This window comes from Pteropus alecto, unplaced genomic scaffold, assembly GCF_000325575.1.
Source record: "Pteropus alecto unplaced genomic scaffold, ASM32557v1 scaffold87, whole genome shotgun sequence".
Classification (NCBI taxonomy): Eukaryota; Metazoa; Chordata; class Mammalia; order Chiroptera; family Pteropodidae; genus Pteropus; species Pteropus alecto.
In genome coordinates, this window is record NW_006443225.1 from 3,126,518 (window position 1) to 3,140,058 (window position 13,541).

The following is a 13,541-nucleotide window of genomic DNA, read 5'->3' on the forward strand; positions in this document are numbered from 1 at the left end:
ATTAAAAACCAGAAGCCAAGTTTAGTGAATTCAATAACTTTTCCAAACTTGAGCCCCTGCCAAGGGATAACCAGGCCCCTGTCCCTGCCAGACGTGCCTGCTTGGACACTGACCATAGGTCTCCACCCCTCCTTCACCTCACACTTCCCAGCCCCCACCATCAAATTCCAGCTCCTCAATCCACAAGACTCTGCACGACTGACCGCAGAAACTTCTTAAAGCATCTTTGTGTCGTTCCTCTCCCTGCCCCGCTGTCATGGTCAGTGCCTCTTCACTGGTCACTAGATGAAATCACAGTTCCTCGCCTGGATATTCAAGCCACACAATCTGGCCTCGATCAGCCCTGTCCTCTTTACTTCCTAGACTTTCCTTAACCTCTCTCCATGGCTGATGCATTTTCAAAACATCTTGCCCAGACATTATACTCTCTCTTACACACACACATGCACACCTCCCTACACAGACACATGTCTACATGCACATAGATAAACACACATGTAAAATACCACACACACGCATCTCTGCATAGCCATATTCCTGCATAAACATATGCAAACATCTGTACACATAACACACTCCTACATATACATCCTTACCCACACACTCCTGAGCACACACACACATTCTACACACACAAATGTCTTTACACATATACCCAGCACACACACATATGCATACATGCATACCCCTATACACATACTCCCCTACATACACACACCCCTACACACAAATATCATTCCTATACTCACACCCCTAAGTACATACACACACACCTACGCACGCACACACACCTTATACACACGTGCACCACCAGGCCAATATCAGAATAAGGATGAAAAGTGGGAGAAACTAAGGCTACATTTTATAATTTAATAATTACAATAATGAGACCAAGGGAAATTTTCTTTGTTAAATTTTTGTTTTTAAATAATGAGATTTGGAAATAAATGTATACTGAGAGGAGAAAGATCAATCGAGGAAAGGTAATCAAGAAGTTTTTGTGCAGAGGAGACATTTTAGACAACCTAAACAAGACAGTGTAAATAATCTCAATTTTAAAAAGCAGAAAAAGAAGACACCTTTGTGTCTTCATTTTGTATGTATTTGTTTTGCTTTTTAAAGGATTATGGAATTGAAAGGATTGAATTTGTTTTGCTTCATCACAGTGAGAAAGTTGCCATCTCATTTAACGTGAAGGTTTTTTTTTTTTAAATTATTCAATTACTTGTGAGTTTTTGGAATACATCACTTTTGTATAGCTCAAAGGCTAACGAGGCTTTTTTCAGTTGAGCAAGTATATCCTAGCTTCGAGAAAACAATGATAAAACAGAAATTCAATCAAGAGATATTTTCCTCATACCATTTATTATCAACAAGTTAAGAAGGAGGAACTACTAGAGTTTTGAGAATTCAGGTATCAGGTTTGACTTGATGCTTGCTTATACCATCTGGATTATCATCATCTACATGCCTAAGTTAAATTTCACTTCGAAAGGACTTATAGCAGATACCTATATATTAGGACAAAGACAGCTTGTTATCCTCAAATCTATGTGCTTAATATTTATGAGGAGAAAAGTACCATGCACAATAAAACCATTTCCGATGTGTCAAGTTTTACAGTGAGTCATGGGTCTGTCTAACCAGATAAATGTGACAGGACATCCTGTAGTCGCTGTGCAATTTTTCCAATGCTTCTCATTTTTTCTTTTTTCTCTTGAGTTTCGCATGAGAAACAAAAGCAACCAAATTTTAACCAAATACTAAAACATGCTGTAATTATAGTTGCAATTGTATACGAAAAGAAATTTTAAAGGTTTCGTTGGAAGAGTACTGTGTCTGATAACATTCCTGCAAAATAGGTTTCTATTTTAGAAGAAAATCCCTTTCTATTGCTTTTTTCCGTTTGTTCTCTTCTCTCCCCCGACTCTTACTCTTGCCATATTCTTGGTTTCGGTGGTTACTTTTTGCTTTCACTGGGAAATAAGGAACTTCTCTGAAAGGCTAAAGGACATACAGTTTGTTTTGGTGACATGCCATTTCATAATGAATTCCCACATCTACTTTAAAATGATTTTATATTTCTTCCCAATAGAATGATGAAAGAAGCATCAGATCAAGCAGATAGCAGCATCCTGGGCCACCAGTTAAATGGTTGAGGATTCACAAAAATACAACGAAAGTCAGTGAACATGTGTGTATAAAAAGGATAAACAATTAAGAAACTCACATATTATTTAGGTTTCACTGAAAGAATAGAATTCATGGTTTCTTTAGCTAATGATGACGACAATGATCCATAGTAAACATTAACTAATTAAGCTGTATGTGGTTTTTACAAATGTCCTCAAATCTCTTAAGCATTATATATCATACCAAGAGGTTATATCTAACTCAAGTTAAAACAGAACTCAAGATATAATCCAAAGGATAAACATGTAAAGAGTTGAACTTGATCAAACATTTAGTTGTAGTTGTTAATATATTTACACAAAGGTAATGCATGACTTTGATAATTATTCTTTCCTGCCATATACTGGCTGTGTGATATCGACAAGTTGGGTCAATCATAGTTATAGCTTTCGTTTTCATTTTATTATTAATCCTATCGCTAGTTTATTAACCATTTCAACATCATTTGTTAGCTAGGCCACTGTTTCTTGATTAGAGCATTGCAAGGTGTGCGAGATGTATAAATTCACAGAAAAGTGGGAAACAGAATCCAGTTTTCAGAAAGCCCATCACATCTTTGAATTTTCCTCCTTCTCGGCAGAGGAGTTCTGCCAGTGATGGTCTTGGACTTAAAACCTGCTGCTCTGGCAAATGCAGTCTGAATCCTGCAGCTGCTTTCAACAGAGCCTTGGGGAGTAGGGGTGGTGGCAGTGTTTTTCATTCCTGTTTCCAGACTTACGTCATACATATGTTATGACACAGGTCATACATACACATATGTATACAAGTGTGGCCTCTTCAAGTGTATTTAAGAAATTGTCCTAAAATTGGAATTTTTTTTCTCAAGCTGTCTTTAGCCTAAAGTGATTAGGTTACTATAGCTTTATTAATTCTCAGTCATTTTCTGAACCTATTCTTTGGGGCATCTTTTCTGTAGGGTTAAACTAGGTACTACCAGAGGAATAAGTAAAAATTAACAAATTATCTATCAAGACTACTTGTACTCTCTCAGGAAGGTGCCTTTTTCAGCCATGTACTTTGGCAGTATTCTAAACTTTCAGGTTCAGATCACAAAATGTTCACATGTAAAGAACTTTAGAAGATTTGGTATTGGATTCTCATCACTGTAAGGCTTTCTTTCTTTCCATTAAACAGAAGCATCTTGTTCAGCTGGTTTATAAAAGTCCATAATAGTTGGTGAAGGTTTAAGCTCCTTTATACTAATAATCTTCTTACCAATTCTTTTGTATGCAAATGCCCCTCAAATAATTTTCCTTATTGGAACGAAAAGCTGCTTCTGATTGTCCTAAGCAAATTGTTGCCATATACTGCTCAATTAATTTCTCCAGGTCACAGTGAATTATTTTCTTAGATAAAATGCCCTGAACTGGTAATGAAAGTCTTCAGAGTAAGTCTTAATGTCAGAAGCATAGAATCTGAAATCTGAAAGTTGCTACAGATGCTATGATGATCAAGCTTTGAGTTTAAAAATGAGGAAACCAAGGTTTCATAGCTAATAAATGGTGGAACTAGGGCTGAACTTGAGATCTTATAATTCCTATATAAAGTTCATTCTATCAGAGAAAGTCCATTTTTATTGCCAGTTGACATTCCAGAAAACTTAGGCTTTTTTTTATACATAAAAACATAAAATAATTTTGTTTATAAGATTAATTTTTAATACATGGAAACATTTGTGCCACTGTGCTAGGCACAAAAATATAAAGGTGACTAAGACACTGTCCTCAACCTAAAGAAGCTCTGGGTCCTCCTTGACCTGCCAGTGGAATACTGATCTGGGATGTGGCCACATGCCATCTGCATTTGAAGCAGAGGATGGACAGATGAGGTGGGTCATCATTAAACAATGGCAGGGAGACCAAGGGATGCGCCCTGGTTCTGCCTCAGTAGACCGGAGTTGAATCTTAGCTCCCCTAGTTATGTGACCTTGAGCAAGTCTCTTAATTTCTCTTAATCACACTTTTATCATTCGTAGAATGAGGGTTGTAGTTTGCCACGTCAGTGTGCTTTTCAGGGCTAAATGACATAAAATATATAATGTACCTTGAACAATGCCTAGCACTTGATAAATATTAGTTACCTTCCCCACTGTTGAAAAGTGGGAGTGGACGTCACACCTGCCCTCTCTACCTCAAAGACTTGGTATAAGACGGAATAAAACAATGTATTCTGAAATAACTTTTAAAATAGTATTATTATATTTCTTTTACTATAACATTATCACAAGTACCATCTTACTCCTTATTTCTTTCCAGCTCGAGCATTCCAACTACTTAAAGAAAACCCATTTGTATGACCCTAACCACCTTCCAAAAGATACAACGCCCAGAGTAACTAAGAGGTAGGATGTAATTACCATGTGGAGATTATATATATACACACATATATATATATGTGTGTATATAGATATATACACACACTTATACGTATGTATGTATGTATGTATGTATAAAATCTGGGAGGAGGCAAGAGAACTAAAATGCTAAATCAAACTACATTCAGAGACTACAATGTGCTAATCAGCCCTACTGACAGACTATGAGGAAAACTGCAGAACTAAGAAAGATTTCTGCAGGGATTGCTAAAAACCTATTCCCCAACACCTGTAAAGAGAAAACAGGAAAAATGTAGTCTTAAAGTGGCACCCTACACAAAATAAAATTATTCATTCCCTATGGCTAAAACCAGGGGAACCTATGGATCACAGGCTGGGAATTGCGTACTGAAATATTTGGCATTTCGGGCTTGTACATGTTATCACTCTGATCTCTGCCTTCATTTTTATACAGCATTCTCCCTGCGTGCAAGTCTATCTGTGTTCAAATTATTCTTTTTTATAAGGACAGGGTCATATTGAACAGGGGACTCTCCCACATGACTTCTCTTAACTGGATTTATTTCTAAATAAGGTCCCATTCACAGGTACTGAAGATTAGGACGTCAGTGTATTTTGAGAGGCCACAATTCAAGCCACAATGGCTAACAGGTTCGTCCCATGAAGCAAAGCAAAGCATTGCTTCTCTGGGTTCCAACACAGCAGCAGTAGCCTCTTGTACTACGCTAACTCTTCGTGTGGCAGACTCAATTTGCCCACTCCCTGCCCGCTGCTTATGTGCGCTGTGCTTAGTGCTCAGAGTAAGAACAACAAATGAAAACAAAACAAAAGGAATAGGTGGATCCTTCTTCAGGAGTTTGCCATCTGGTGCAGGAGCTCCATGTAGATAAATAACAATATTAGAATAAAGATATATAGTGATGAGTTTCAACAGGAACTAGAGGTAACTTTCCATAGGATTGCAAGGGAGCAAGAGATGTAACGTATCTAAAAAGGCTTCCTTGATGAGGTGGAAGTTGAACTAGTCCTTGAAGGATGGTTAAGAATTTGCCATATGAAGATAAAGGGAAAGGGGGCATGTGAAAACAGACATAAAGTTACCTGTCACTGTGCCTTAAGTGGCATAAAAATATCCTCAATACCCTGTGTACTCAGACTATCAGTTGAGCTTTGGTTCTTGCTTCCATTTCTTCCTCCGCCACATGCCGTCACCACTTTACGCATAGATTAGGAAAAGTGAGTGTCTTCACTGCTTTCACAATGTTTGGTGAGCTAGATGTCAAACTGAGTATAGTTAACCCAGTAACCACAGAAGAGCCTCCTTGGGTCAAGTAAATGAGCAATTCAGTTTCAAACTCTTATCAGTTCAGTCAAAACTCTCCTGCTGGCTAGTAAGGTAAATAAATACACAGAGTCTTAAATTCTAACTTTATTATCGTGACTTTTTCCTCTTGTAATTTTGAATCCTACCTACAGTCAAATCTGAGGAATCCTTAAGTACGAACCAAATATTACATCCCACAAGACAGTTGTATTTTTAGAATAGCAATATTCTCAGAGCTTAACAATAACTAATCAAAATAAACAGGACTTCTGAGGAACAGACACACATAAACTATTTAGATCAACAGAAAGACACACCCAGAATCAGAGAAAACCATAAACCTACCCTGGATGAACTCTATCTTTAAAGTATGGTTGAGATTTTACTGAGTGACCTGTGAGAATACTCTGCATTTTCTGGACTTTTCTGGAGGCAGAGATGGAGTAAAAAATGACTACAGTGAAGCCGTGAAGGTCTCCTCTAACGCTTTGGCTGGGCACGAGACATCACTGGCTTGTGGGTCTGACATGCTCTGTGAAGACAAGGAAATGAGGTTCATATTAAAGCACACTGACTCCTCTGCACGTATAATGGGAACCTACAGATTCCTATGAAATACTCCTCATCTCACAGCAATGGTGGCATGTATGTACAAGAAGAGGTACATACATATCGGGCTGGCTCTACAGAGAACTAGAAGGATTCCATTGATGCCTCCTTCTAGGGTGAAAGACAGAAGTAGCATGTGAGGCAAAATTCATTCAAAGGCAGTATAGACTGAAAAACAACATTCAAGATGGTCACCAAACTAAATATAGACATACATACATAAAAATCACCCAACATTGGTCAATTCAGATAAAGAATGTTACCAGAATATAAAATCATTATCAGCTTCACATAAGCATCCTCATCTGGCTGTGTCTTCACCCCACAGCTATTACCGAAGTGGTTTTTGGAACTGAAGTCAGCACGCCCTCTTGCTTCTGGCCCATCGGAGGTACTCGGTGAATGGAGACATGGGCTAACAGAAAGAGTCAATAGATAAACAAGAGATGACAGCACTAGCCAGAGCGGACAAGGCCCCTGACAGTTCACCGTAAAAGGTTATGATGGACAATTCTGTCCACATAGAATGACATAAAGCTCTGAGAAAAAGGCTGGGTTTGTTTTCACACTGGGACAGCAATGTATCACTTTCACATTCACAATTTTAACTATTTTGCTGTCATGTCTGTGACAGTGACCAAGGCAGCAGCACAATGCCAGGGGCCTCAGACACGATGTCTGGCTGGCATCACGCAGCAGCAGGGGTCTCCCTTACATGAGTAGTGGTGTTTTCTCTTTGACAGCAGATCCTAAGAGCATCTATCTGCACACTTATCACCTGGACCCACGAGTTTGGACACACACATACTTCAATACCTTCCTGGACACCCACGGTGACACCGCTGTACTACACAGCGCCTGAGAGTCGTCAAACCAATTTGACCATGAACACTTTTTCCATATAATAGCTATTAGTATTTGACACACATTTAGATAAATTTGTGCATAAACAATATTTTGTGAAAATTACTAACATTTTTCCATAGTCCGAAAGAGTTTTTATGATTTTCCTTTTTTACTTATTCATTCCCTGGTATCTATAACCATTTGTGCTAAAGTCACCCCTCTGGCTGAACAGAGGTTTGATTTTTTTCAATCTTACCACTTTACCCACACACGCACATGTACAACCTTGGAGATGGAGGTACCCACGGTGAGAGGAGAAATGAGCCTGAGCCCTAGGTGTGAGTGGTAGAGAAGAGATGGAGGGAGAAGGGATGGAAGGGGGACAGCGCTGTCTCTAAGAAGGGGGAGAACCTCTGCTGAGGTCAGATCCCAGGCCCTAAGAAGCAGGTGAGCCTGGCCACAGCTTTGGGACCAGAACCTAGTCCACTGGGCCAGCCCTCCTCCCAGACTCCCGGAACTCACATTCTCACAGTACGTAACCACTTCAGGTGGCCTTTGCTTTCTAGAAGTTGAGGAGGGGGAGAGCGTAAGAGAAGACAAAGCACCGCAGCTGAGCATTCATTGATCCACACCGCATATACACCCACGGCCCAGCCCACCTGAGCAGGACGCCGGTCCAGCTTCTGAGACTGGGGTAGATGGCCTTTGTTCACTCTTGGATGTGATTAGTAGGGCAGCATCTTCCAGAATGAATTAAGTCATACAGACAGCTTTCAAGACCAATGTCTGCAGGAGGCACCCCTCCACTTCCAGAGCAACAGGGCAGGTTTGCCCCGGGGCGGGAAGAAGGGGGATGTCTCTTTCTGCAGCCCCTCCTGACCCAGCACCTCCCTCAGGCTCCAGCTCCTGCTTCCACAGTGCACTGACTTCCTTCCCCCAAAGTCACCTCTCTTCACGACGTCCTGGGTAGCACATGACCTCTTACCCCTCTGCCTTCATCCAAACTGCCACAGTCTTAACGCATTTCACTTTAGTGACACTCCGGCCAAAAATGCATAGCCTGAATCTAATTATGAAGAAATATCACATAAACCTCAATTTAGAGAATTCTACAGTCACTGGTGTGTACTTAAAAAAAAGTCAGCACTGTGAAGCTCAAAGAAGACTGGGTAACTTCTAAATTAAAGGGAGACCAAGGACACGGAAAAACAAAATGCAAAGCATGACCCGGGACTTTTTTTGTTATAAAGTGTATATTTGGGACAATTGCCAACATTTGAATATGTTCTGTAGGTTAATTAATAGTGTTGTATTAATGTTAGTTTCCAGATAAGAGAAAGTTTCTGTTTTTAGAAAATATACACCGAAGTATTTAGGGGTAAAGGGACATCATACCTGGAACTTACTCTCAGACAAGGTTATAGATAGAACACAAATGTGGTCAAATGTTAACAGTGGGAGAAGCTGGCTGAGGGGGATACCTGGTGATTTTTTCTGCTATTTTTGGAACTTTTCTCTAAACCTGAAATTACATTAATATAAAAAGCTAAATACATGAGGTCCTAAATACCACAAAAGCAGCTAGAAAATAAATTTGGTACCTCAAGAATTAGAACTGGGACAGGGCAGGTACTCGGGTCCTGAGACCAGCTCGGTTTGAGGGGCTGGGCGTCCTCACTGAAAAGTAGGAAAGCAGAAAGTAGGCAAGGAGGGAAATATGGCACCGGGGCCTCCTCCCTCGGGGAGGAAACAGAAACGAAGTCATAAGCAATTATTCCTCTGACCTTCTGGACACTCCCTAGTAGACCTCAGAATCCCCCAATGTGACTATGATTTATTTATTTTTTATGAATAGTTTAACATTTTGGTCTAACTACCATGTGGCACAATCTTGTATATCACTGAGTGACAAATTAACTTTGTTGTAATTTGATAAGATTTCAATTCTAATTATGTTATTGATGTTATTACCATTATTTGGCTCAGCTTTAACCATTTCTTGTTCAGGTGGCTTGGCTGTTCCTTTATAATGTAGAAGAATTGGGAAGAACGTGGCCTGCATGTACTCCTGTTTGCTTTCAGGCTCACTGAGCTGTTTCTGTGGTATGTCAGGCTGAGAAGCCCCAACTTTGTAGAAGGCATCACAAACTCAGGGTACAACCTCAGGCTTTGCTGTCAGTCAGACGGACAGGAAGGGGTTCAAATCCAGCGGGAACCATTTCGGCGAGGTGAATTTGGGCAAGTCACCTATCCCTCCAGAGACCCCTTCCATATCTATAGAATATAGAAAATAAAAGCTGGTTGGTGTGAGGATTGACTGGAGGCTTTAACTAACATGACCTGCCCAGTTCCTGAGCGGTAGTTGTGACAGAAAGCCTCAGAAACCACTCTCTTCTCAATGAACTCTGCATGAACCAACTCTCTCGTTTTTCTCCGTGAAATGCTACATCCCTCCAGTAAAGAGAACCTTTACTTTCTACAACACTTACTTTTCCAAAAGCCAGTGGTTTTTATGTCAGTTTGTGCCTGCTACTACAAATAGGCAATTTAATTAAATAAAAACTTTAAAAATATGAGTGAAAACATTGCTTCTATGTAAAACATGTTGAATATTTGAAAAGTCACAGGTAAATGGTAAAAGCAAATAATTCTGGTGAATTAGGTGTGGGCGAAGCAGCTAGAAGATAAGAGATTGTGGGTGACACGGCTTTGGGGCCTTCTTCTGCTTCCACAAAGGTGTAACCGGAAATCAGATATGAAGTTTCATGAGTGTCATTTAGGTAAGAAAGATGACACAGAACACCAAGCAGGGGACTCGTGCTATGAAGAAACACCATGGCGTTACATCAGATACTGACAGTGATTGAATATACTTTAGGTTGAAGTTCAAGTAAAATGTTTGAGATACATTTACATCATTTTTATGATTCCTGATTTTAAACAACTTTTTGATTCATCAGTCCCAAATGTGTCAGATGAGAGGCCTTCTAGTGTGTTTTACTGAAACACCGGTGATGGGCAGAAACCCATTTGCTTGGCACACAAACCCCACATCCCCCCAGGATGTTTGGCTGGGGCTTTTACAGCGGCTCCCAATCTTGGCTGCTCATTGGAACCACCAGAGAGCTTTAAAGCTTCTGATGACTCGGCCCCCTTTCTCCACCCCCCTCAACTTTAATTACATTATCTGGGTAGGGCCTGGGCAGGTGAGTGCCACTGCTCTGTATTACTTGCTACTTGGGCCTCAGAAATCAGATCTGCAGCCAAGTTTGTAAGAGTCAGATGGAGAGTCTCAGCCTCCACTGTATCCCTTTAGGCAAGACCAACCAAGAGGCTTGTGAAGACAATACCTAAGGGTTCCTGAGTGGGGCTGAGGAGTCTGAACCCCTAGAAGGCAGCTCCCAGACAAATGGAAGGGGCACCAAGGATAGTCCATACCATGGTAGTAGGAAGGGCTGCAGGTCAGATGGCGAGGTGGGTAGGCCAAGGTGAGAGCGTGTGCGGAGAGGGACCAAATTCGGCTGCAAGTTCATGGTCAGGCATGTGATGATGAAGGTCTGTACTGAAACACAATTTCCTTGAGGTCAGAGATTTCATTTTCCTCCCAATGGGTGATAGACAGTATGTTCTTATGCACAGTTGATTCTCATTATTTGCAGTAGTTACGGCCTAATAAGTCACCACAATGAATTAGCTGATACTGAACCTCTGTTCCTAGGACGAATACAGGGTTAGGTTGCTGTGAGCCTCTGGCTACCATATTTTCATCAATTGCTTTATAGATAACCTTGTTTTATGTGTACCTCTGCTTAAAGACACCTTATTTAATAGATATTGTTGACTCAGCAAGACTGAACTCACAGCCAACAGCACCATAATGCATGCCTGCACGAAGCTCTCTAACACATATTTCCTCCGTAAGACACCTCGCAGCCTTCTTGTGCTTAGCATGACACTCAGGGGTAGAAAACACTGAAATCACCAACAAAATGCACAAAAATGCAAAAATCATGGCATTACGCAGATCACAAAAAGGACACACGCTTATTATAGTACAAGAACTAAAACAAGAAGGTAGAGCATTGCCTTGTTTGCCTTAGCTGGGAATGTGAGCGTAGAGAAACTCGAATTTTCACCACTGTGCTCATGTCCATGAATGACTGTGAGGTGCTGTGAGTACTGATTTGGGGGTTACAAATATATTTTAGTGAGTAGGTCGATTTGCAAATGTGAAATCTGAAAAAAATGAGGATGGACTGTATATAGTTGATGCCATTTCCATTCTTTCCTCCTGTCCTCCTCACTCACGTCTCTCACCTGCAAAGCCTGCTTACCCTGTCAAGGGCTCTTTGCTGATTGGCAGCCTGCCTCTGATCACTCCGTTCTGTACTCAGTTCTCAACAGAGAAGACTGTTGAGACAACTCAGCCCATCAATCAAGGAATCAATCCATCAATACTAATGAAGTATTTTAAAGCACTTAAAAAGACTTTTGGGAGGTACAGTGGGAAAGAAAAGAGTAAATATAAGAAGCGATGTCTTCCAAAGAGAGCTTTACTATATACTACTGAGAGAAAATTAACATGTGAAACAAAGGCAGACATGCTAAAAGTACCTAAGTCTACTTAAAAATGAATGTTGCCCACTCGAAGTGCTCTAGATGAATGAAGTGATGAACTTGGCTAGGATACCTGTGTGTGAGGAGTTAGATGTGGTGCAGCTGGGTGTAAGGCCAGCTCTGATGCTGCTTTGTTTCTCAGAAACATTTTACGAAAAACATAGGACATTCCAGATGTATTAACCACCACCAAACATTTGTGCCCCATTTTTTATTGCCACATGCCTTTAGCCAGGATCTCAAGGACTTACTGGTAATAGTAAATATTTAATTTAGTCCAATGTATTTGAGAGATCATCCTGAAGAAAAGTCCAGGAATGGGACCTCAGGCAGTGAAATACTCCACGGAATCTGTTACATTTCACTCACAGGTTTAACACCTTCCAAGAGACAACCCGTCCCTTCCTCTTCCACGGGAAACCAACCACTGCATACCAATGAACATCACAGGTATAAACCATCTTGCTTTTTTTTTTTTTTAATTAGGGCACTAGTTTGCAAACCTTTCTATTCTCTCACCAAGGACAAATGACTGATGTATAAGATTTTGTTACAAAGTGGCTGACCTGGACCCCGGACTGTGGCTGAAGCCTCCTCAGGTGGGGCCAGCTTCTTAAAACGTTGTTAACAAAAGATAATCAGTCTGAAGTGCTTAGATCTGTCTGGCACCCAATAGTCCCTACGTGTTTGCTATTATTAACACATAGACCAAGTCTTCTACAGCGTGCTGTGTATTTCCTTGTAAATTCTGCAGTGTAGGTAAATGCTACAATTCCAGTGTGCAGAATCTTGCTTAAAACAAGTGGACATCCACAGGGACTGAGACCAATGTTGTACATTGGATTTGTAAGTGGCATTCACTGACACGGAACATGAGCTTGAATATTCAGTCCTCCTTTCAACAAACACTGGGGTGGCGCGTGCCATGTGCCAGTGTTACACGCGGAGATAGTAGAAACGGAAGAATAACGACCATTAATGTGTGCCAGGCACAGTGTGAGCCCTTTACAGAAGGCATTTCATCCTCCCAGTAATCCTGCGAGGTAGGCATCCCCATCTCCATTTCCCGCGAGGAAATCGAAGTTTTGATGATGTGACATGCCATTTAACTCGAGAGCCCCTCGCCCCGCAACGATACCCCGAACACCCCGCGTACACCCTTAAAGGGCTTACTCTGTTCTGATTAAGAACTCAGAGACCCCGAGCATCAAATAGGCACATCTCATCCTCTCTCTAAAGAACTCCGAACGTCGGGGGATCAGAGCACGCCCCCTTTGCTGCCAGGGACACCCCACTTTTTAACACCGTGGGGAGGAGGCTGGAAGAGAAGGAAAAGACACGGGATGTTTCATCGACGCCAGAGGTTCTCTCCGAAACATCCTTCTGTCGTCGCCACAGGAGAATGTTGGGCCCGAGACGCTTCCACTCTCCCAAACTGCACCCTGGGACGCCGGGTTTCTTCGCTGTCAAAGCTCTGTGCGACGGCCACACCGAAGATCCCAACCTTGGGCAGGGGCCAAACGGTCACTTCCCCGCCCCCCGGGCTCCGTATGCAAATCCGAGCACCAGGAAGTAGCTGGGACCTCTCGGCCGAGCCCAGCGACAGCCAGTTCCTCT

At 41.4% G+C, this 13,541-nt stretch overlaps 1 long non-coding RNA gene across 2 annotated transcripts; it reads right to left on the reverse strand.

Annotated features, from left to right (window-relative positions):
• Window positions 1-8,551: 8,551 nt before the first annotated feature.
• Window positions 8,552-13,531, reverse strand: LOC112472591. 2 transcript variants are annotated; one of them, XR_003043675.1, is made up of 4 exons: window positions 13,098-13,531; window positions 10,746-10,869; window positions 9,279-9,581; window positions 8,552-8,984 (listed from the first exon to the last, which is right to left on the reverse strand). It is a non-coding gene; the product is annotated as an uncharacterized LOC112472591 (long non-coding RNA). The 2 variants fall into 2 exon arrangements; XR_003043674.1 differs by having other exon boundaries at window positions 8,552-9,581.
• Between the last annotated feature and the right edge of the window lie 10 nt (window positions 13,532-13,541).